Source organism: Xiphias gladius, chromosome 17 (assembly GCF_016859285.1).
Source record: "Xiphias gladius isolate SHS-SW01 ecotype Sanya breed wild chromosome 17, ASM1685928v1, whole genome shotgun sequence".
Lineage (NCBI taxonomy): Eukaryota > Metazoa > Chordata > Actinopteri > Istiophoriformes > Xiphiidae > Xiphias > Xiphias gladius.
In genome coordinates, this window is record NC_053416.1 from 27,893,330 (window position 1) to 27,901,597 (window position 8,268).

Here is an 8,268-nt window from a genome sequence, read left to right on the forward strand (position 1 = left end):
TGTCGCCAAGTGCTTGCTCATGGGTGAATGTTAGGTCGCTGTAAATAATATTATAAAGAATACGGTCTAGACCTTCTCTGTATAAAAAGTGATTTGGCACTATATAAATAAAAATGACTTTACTTGACCTGAGAGGCATCAGGGTACTGTGGATGGAGTGTCGCTCACCTTGGATGACTACGTTGTGGTTTCAGCAGAGTCCCTGACTGTACCTACAAAGAGACAGTCAGGGACTGTCCGGCCTGTGATTCTGGCTTTCACAACGAAACGAGATTTGGTCATGACTGCAAAAGGGCAAGACATTAACAGTGCTGGGACTTTACATCCCAAGTTGTTATTGAAAAATTAATAGTAATCTATTGAACAATTTGTATTAATCAGTGATGGCATGCACAGCCTGTCTTAATTCTTCTGTAAGAAAAAATGCAGCAATCCAGACAAAGTTTCAAAGTATCAAAGTTTGACAAGATGTGTAATGTCAATTGTACAATCGCACATTATAAACAGGAAGTAACAAATCCAAGACACTTTGAGTCCTGAGTATAAAACTAATGTAGTTTATTAGATTGTGTTGATGATGTGAAGAGGATGAAGGAGACTCTGCTGACACCGTCTTGATTGCATATAAAGGTTTATTACAAAGAAGTACAGCATCAAGTCAAGCATCTGCAGATCTGCTTGTGAGAGGGTGTGAAGCCGATGAACCACTCTGAAAATCAGCCTTGGTCACCGACTCTTAAATTGGACAGTTGTATTCCTAAAAACTGTCACTCACATATGGTTTCAGTTACAAAACATTACCTTCCTTTTCAAACTGCAAGACCCCTTCTGAGGACCTTTGACCTACGGTCTCTGAGCCATGCCTCCATTTTCAACACATGGTTTCAATTCTACATATATGACCATACACCTCACTAATTTAATTTTTTTCCTTTAAATACAAATTTTCATGTACAGATTGGAATGTATAAGAATACGCTGATATAGTTTTAGATTTAAGCACTGTTTTCTAATTTACTGGATGACAAGGACAGTTTGTTTATATATGTACAGTCGATCTACAAATGTATTAATTGTCTTATGTTTTTTGCAATGACTTCTGACTCATTCAAAATAATTATGAGCAACATTCTCTCTTTCCTATTAAAATCTCCAAATTCTCATAAATTTATCCTGCGGTGTTAAGGGGTAAAACACTACCGTAGCTCATTCAGGTTCACATGATTGACATTTGGTAACTTGATAAGCCAGAGGTTAGATCGCTTCAATTCAGGCTCGATTTCTTTTCCTTAATGTCCAAATCTGATCTTGACATTTTCTCCCTACTCAAAGCCACCTCCCTACTCAAAGCCAGAGGTGGCTTTGAGTAGGGAGTTAAAGACAGGTGTGATGCCGACTATGGGTTCCTGTTTCAGTGGTTATTGGTTTTGACAAGGCCTGTATGAGGATTTTGGTGTGATCACAATGGGTTCTACACCCTTCATTATTGAGACGTCATATTTGTTTTGGGCCCACAGGCAATTTGGGACCTCACTCAATTCAGCAATTTCAGATGGGTCTGACACTAAAAATGAATTTGAGTCAAATGTGTATTTTCTTTTGTGTCTCGTGAAGTCAGGAAGTTTGTAATCTTCCTCTGGTACCAGCTCTGCTGGCATTGCACTTCCTAGACTGGGTCCCCGTTCCTTCCATTGTTTGTCTTTTGGTTTCATCAGTGACACATGTGGGTAAGAACCCATAGCCTGAAACAATCATTGAAAAGTTATTTCAGGCAAAACAACATGGGCAGCACAGCGATCACTCCTTCAATAGAGCCAGCTAATTCTCAGTATGTGATTTCCACTTCCTCTATACCATTTCTCTGCATAATCTCTGTCTTGTCCAAATGAAACATGCAAAGTTCAGTGTAAGTCTCGAGGCTTCATGTGATCTGTGTCTGAGGATGTGGCGAGTTTTGCTGCTTTACAGAAGTGAGTGCTCTGTGAGGAAGCTTCTACTGATAAGCATACAGGAAACAGTCTGGTGAGTGCTTCACAAAGGAGGCTTCAAATGTCATTCTGGTGACTATGATGCCCCCTGGTGTTTACACAAGCACATCGCCCAACTTGCACATCAAATCTCTGCCCAGTAGGGAGACAACAAAAATGCATTCTTAAAAAAACCTTGTTCATCTCAGCATTGCAATGGGGTTGTGAATTTTCATAGGCTGTCGCAATGCTCCCACAGTTTTAACATATCTAGAACTCATTTGGGGGTGTTTTGTCAAATTCAGAACACTGGATAGCAGATTCAGGCGCACCAGAGTCGACAAGAAATGAGATCACTTTGCCATTAACAAGCAGTGTTATAATTCAATAATTCTCTCTTTTCTTGTCTTATATTAAGCTTCAACAAAATTTATTGCAGCAGCTATCAACTGATTAGTGTCATGTATATTCATGCTATTTGTATTTGTGTTGGTGTTCTCATATGTTGGATGTGTAGGTTGCATATTTTTCGCCTCGGGTATAGTGTTGCCAGGATCTGTCACCTTCCTCAACTCCACCTCGAGTCAATCAGCATGATGTTAAGCTTGTCCTTTGTTGTCTGGACAATCGTTGGCCCAATGTCCACTCTTGCCACACACATAACAAGCTTTGGAGCGACCTCGTCCGAACCCCCCCCCTTTTGTTTGCAGGCTGCAATCTTTGTCATGTTCATTCTCAAAGGGAAAGCCCCTCTGATGTATTCACGGAGTTGTGTGACGGCGTCCCTGTAGGTCATTAGTGGGGTAACAAGCAGACACCTTTGCCCATCCGTTGCCCATATGTGTCATTACCGGCATCTCAGTTCAATAGTTGTGGGTCTAAACTGCTCGCAGAAAATCCAGTGAGTTTAGCGCTTACTGCTATCTTTCATCAAAAATGTGTCTACAAAACAAGACAATGGTCATTTTCGGCATCTTTGGAAAGCGGATCATTTTGAAATATTGCAGGGAGTAATGGAACAAGAAGCAGCAGCCACAGTGAGCTGCAGGCGACAGGCTGCACACCTCCAACCTCTCAGCGAGGTAACCAGCTCCTGTCACTGTGCCCTGCTGTTCGAGAATTCATGCCATGTGCAGCATAAAATCAGATCAAGTTTGCTCACAGAATGATGCAAAAAGGCCAATTATAGTTTGTTTTGCTGCCCCCAGAATTCTGTAACCTACAGTATTACAGGTTACCCACCAGTAACTACAGGTGTCGCCAAATAAACCAGGACTGAAATCTTCGAGATTGCAACTTAAAGATTTAACTATGGCTCTGTGTGGAAAGGCAATTACACCAAACACAAACTGCCTTTAAAAAGCTTACTGAATATTTGTATATTTGAAACGCTCCAACGTCTATCAAAAATAATACATTTTAAAAAACTAGAATGGCTCCTCCAACAAGGCCAAATATTGACAAAAATGTCAAAAATATTAAATATTAAAGAAAGTTATAAATAAAATTCCTGGGTCCGCCTCTTTAACTGGATCCACACCTAAATTTAAGGAGTTCTTCCCTGGCCCATGCCCCATTCGTATACCAAGTTTGGTGCAAATTGTTTTGGCAGTTTTTGCGTATATCTCCAGACAAATAAACAAAAAATACAAAAACAAACAAGAAAACATACAGAAACAGGTTAAAATATAAGCTCCTTGGTGGAGGTAATTAATGTGACTCGTACTGAAACACGGTGATGTACTGATGTTTGCCACACTGAATTTTACCTTGACTAATCCAATAACATATTTCTCCTCATAGATTTGTCATGTGTGTCGATAGGCACAAGTGTAATGTTACCAGTCCTACACACCAGGACAGATGGTTGGAGGAAAGTCAAAGCCTTGCAGTGAAAATCCACTGAGTACAGTGCAACATGAGTTTGAGCCCATTCATTTTCTATGGGACTCTAACGAATCGTTTTTGTGGGATTCCAGGTGATGTGGGACTGGTCTGGAGTGACCAAAGAGGAGAGTCAAATGTTAAAAATAATTAACTTCATGCAAGTGAGGGTGAGAGTCGTTTGTTGTTCAGTGTTTAGCTACTGATAATGTCTGTGGAGAAAATCTTTGTTATTTCTGGGATCCCTCTTTTCAAAGTCTCTGGCCTGAAGGATTACATGTAAAAACAAAAACAAAGTGCTGCTTGGCATGACGTCACGTAAATTGTTGGAGAAAACGCAGGTTGCTTATTTACACAATGTTTGCTAATGATCAAGCTACTGGCTAGCTTGCGAGCTCTGAAATACCCACAGCGTTGAGTGAGAGGTGGCGGAGACGATGTTGTGCAATTTATCCACTCCCTGGGGTTTTTTACCATTCAGCGGAGAGGTCCAGCATTTTTCCTTTGTCTTTTCGTTTCCTCTCGGGATCCATGAGTGGTGGCCAAAGTTTATGCAAACAGGGTAATCGTCCTTTTACTTTCATTTTATCAATGTAAATAAAGCATAAAAATAATCTCACAAGCCAAGCGGAGATGAGGCTTCATTCCCGCACAGCAGAGGATCACAGGTTGCTTTAGTTCAAAACTGTAGAACAGATCATTACAGATGACTGGCAGTTGGCATCATGTTACTTCATAAGAGCCAAACATCGGTTAGCATGCTTGTTGTTAGCTGAAATGCTTTCCGTTCAACAAACTTCACTCACGTTCATGCTGGACACTTGACTGGACACACTAAATAAGTGATCAATGAATTTTAACTCGTGAGTCTGAATACCCTGAGCAAAAATGTTGTAAAAAACTGTATTGTGATAGATAATTACGTATGCTCATAATTATGTTCCTGATCGTGGCCACGATGAGAGTCCGTGCAGTGCACCCTCAGCTGTGGCTGCTCAGGCGCAATCTGTATCGTCGCAGGTAAATAGATTACTAAAATTTATGGAGCTAGTTGACCAGCTCTCTACACGGTTGCCGAGGCTGATTGAGACTGACTGTAGCTGTGACTGAATATATGGAATGATGCTGTTGCAGTGATTGCGGCTGTGGCCATGGCTCTGATTGTTATTGATTTACATTAGTCTATAATGGGTGAAACGCTGTGTGGGGGTTTTGTGTATGTAGTGAAAGGTTGTTTTTACTGAGCGTTGTATTCATGCTACTGTATTCCTGAATTCCGGTTGTGTATTTGGAACACATCTGTTATATCTGATAGAAGCACCACGTGTTCAAATACTGCGTGGCTTAATTTTGCTTTCTTGGTTAATATTAATAGGAGCAATGCAGCTTGACATATCCATAACACAATAGATTCAACCACAAAAATGAGGCTGTAGTCCAAGGAGCAACCACCACAGCCAGGCAGAGCAGCTGCAGCTCGGTCAGTGTCTGTTTACTGTGGCAGCTCGGCATTTTGAAAGTATGAATAAGCTATTAATGCAACACGTAAAATGTCATAAATCTAAATGAATAATAACAATAATAATAATAATATAAATAATATAAATAACAACCAGGATGGTGTGTGAGAACTCCCTGGGTATATACAAAGGATGTAGCCCAACGGCTAGCAGTTCAGTGTCCGAGCTGCAGAAACATTCCATCCAGTCTGCCCAAACCGTCTGTAATTGTGCGTCCTCCTCCTGGTCTCTAAGGGGTGTCCGTTATTCTGGTGACCATGCTGGCCCGCTTCAGCACAATCAGCTGGTCCCTGGTGTAAACAATGCGACTGCTACCGTTGGTTGAATGATAACATTAAAAAGGTATGAAAGAAGTAACTCCATGGTTAAAAAAAAAAAAAAAAAAAAAAAAAACAGGCCTGATCTATCTCTTTAGAGAGCTTAAATAATTTAATAGTAAACATTTAAACAAGTATGGTAGAGGAAGAAAGCTATAAAGTTAGAATAATATGAAAACAAGCAGAAACAACTTCAACAGGCTGCATGCACAGTTGGTGCATACGCAAAAAAAAAAAATCCAGAGGTAACATTGTACAGTACATTACAGTTGATTTTTTTCTGTTACTCTGAATGATTTTTCTTTTCTGTGTTAAGTTGAGATAAAGTATAGGCTGGCAAGCAGACAGTAAGAGCTTTCTGGGGCTGCAGGAATGCTTAGTCATCCCTCATTCTGATTGATTGATTTAGTGCTGGAGTCTGTGGGAGACTACATATGAACAATGATAATTGGGCCTGAAGATGGTACACACAACACACCACTCTTTCTAAAACTTACTGTAAGCTTTCTAGATTGGATTCTGTAGTGTTGACAGGCTATTCATTAGTGTCTTTGTTATAGAGCTCTTCCAAAACTTGATTAGAAACTATAGAAATAATGCACTTGCAACATTAAATCAGAGGTTACTTTAGTGTAAGTATGTGTATGGAACTGGGACACACTTCCACAGAGGCCCGTGGAACCTTAACCTTAATTTCATCTTTTTTTGTGCCCTCTGTATGTCTATTGCTGTATTCAAACACTGTTGGTTGAACCAGAAGAATAGGAAAACCTTCCTTTATTCCGACCTGGGAGTGTTGTAATGTATATTTATTTAGAAAATGATGTGCAAATGACAAACAAAAGGTCCCAGGCTGGATGTGAAATGGGGACACTGTGGAACATGGTCAGTGCCTTCTCTAGGACACCAGGAAGCCCTAATGGGACAAGGAAAACTACTGAAATTTTTCACACTCAGTTTTCAATGTGTGTTCCTGTGTGCCTCGTTTCTGCCCAAACAATTGACAAATTTTTAGCTCTGACCTTTAATTCATTCGTAGTGTACCATAAAACACTCATATACTGCCGATGAAAAAGAGGGCTGCATCATTCTACACTTTCCTTTCATGCTTCGTACGGTTTGTCCCTTAATTAACATAAAATAGACATATATATCATCATAATAATCTGGTACTTCTGCGACTCAAATGAACACCAAGACTTACTACATAACCGTATGTTTCAAAGACACTCAGGCACACTGACAGAAATTGGGACAACTTTAAATAATATACATCAAAAAAATGTGGTTTGGCTACACACAAACCAAGCCCACATTTGATGGACTACAGATATTCTTAAAATAAGCACTCAGGACCTCAGACTGGGCCAAAGGTTTACCTTCCAACAGGATATTGCACTGAGCACATAGCCCAAACAACACAGGAGCAGCTTAGGGTAAACTCTGTTAGCTGTGAGAGTGTCCCTTCACTGAAGGAACACTCAGTGAGATAGGATTCAAACCAAGAAAGCGCTTTGGCAGAGATGCCCATATCAGAGAGTACAGATAACAGGATGCAGTAGTTCACCATGTCAAAGGTTGTTGATAGGTCCAACAAGATAAGGACCAAGGACTGAGACCTGTTCGAAAACTGCCCGTTCGATAGGTGTTACCCGAGCCTGTCTTAATGCCTTCGGAAATGTTCCAAAGCCATTGAAGCATATATCGCGTGTGATTGCTGGCACAATGGTGTGACATATGGCTTAGAGGAGGTTGATGGGAATTGCGTCCAGCCCATTTGTATTAGGACGGCTACCTTGCTCTAAGTGAGAGGGGTGAATGGGAGAAGTCATGCGCCTTTGACCTGTGGAAACAAAGAAGGACATGTAGTGGGACTGCTAGATGTTACGCTTTTTGGTGTTTTTTCAGCTAGAGGGCTGATTGAGGGAGGTGGTGAGTCAATGACTGGAGGAGGCAGAGAAGGACAGGAGAGCAGAGAGGGATGCTATGTGTTTGGCTTGCCGGGGCACTGTCCTTGGGTAGAGGGCTGACCATGGAGAGTGACGTGCCCTTAACTGGGGTTCCTTACCAGCTTTGTGAATCGGAGGGGCTGCAACCCTGTTTCAGGTAAAATTAGTATATCAGGGACAGGAAGTCTGCAGAGCTTGTCTAAATAGATGTTCGTATCACCTAGGATGAGTAGCGAACATAATCGGGAATGGAAGATTGTCAAAATCACCCATTTGTCCCTTTGGATGACAACCACAGAGACTTTTTCCTGCATCAGTCACCATAACAGCACGGTACTCAAAAGGGGTCTATTTCTTTGGAAGCAGCAGTTGTGTGAATTTCCATTTGTTGGAAATTAGGAGGCCAGTCCCACCTTCTTGCCTGGATAGACAGAAGGTATGGGAGATTGTTTAGTTCGTGGAGAGCAAAGTGGGGTAGAAATGCTTTCTGGTTTGATCCAATTCTCGGTGAGACCCAGAAGCTCAAGGGATAGCTGGTTAACATACAGGAATGAAACAGCTTTGTTATCTGCAGACTGGCAGTTCCACAACCCAACGGAGAAGGAGGCACATGTGGGTGAGGAATGTTGCA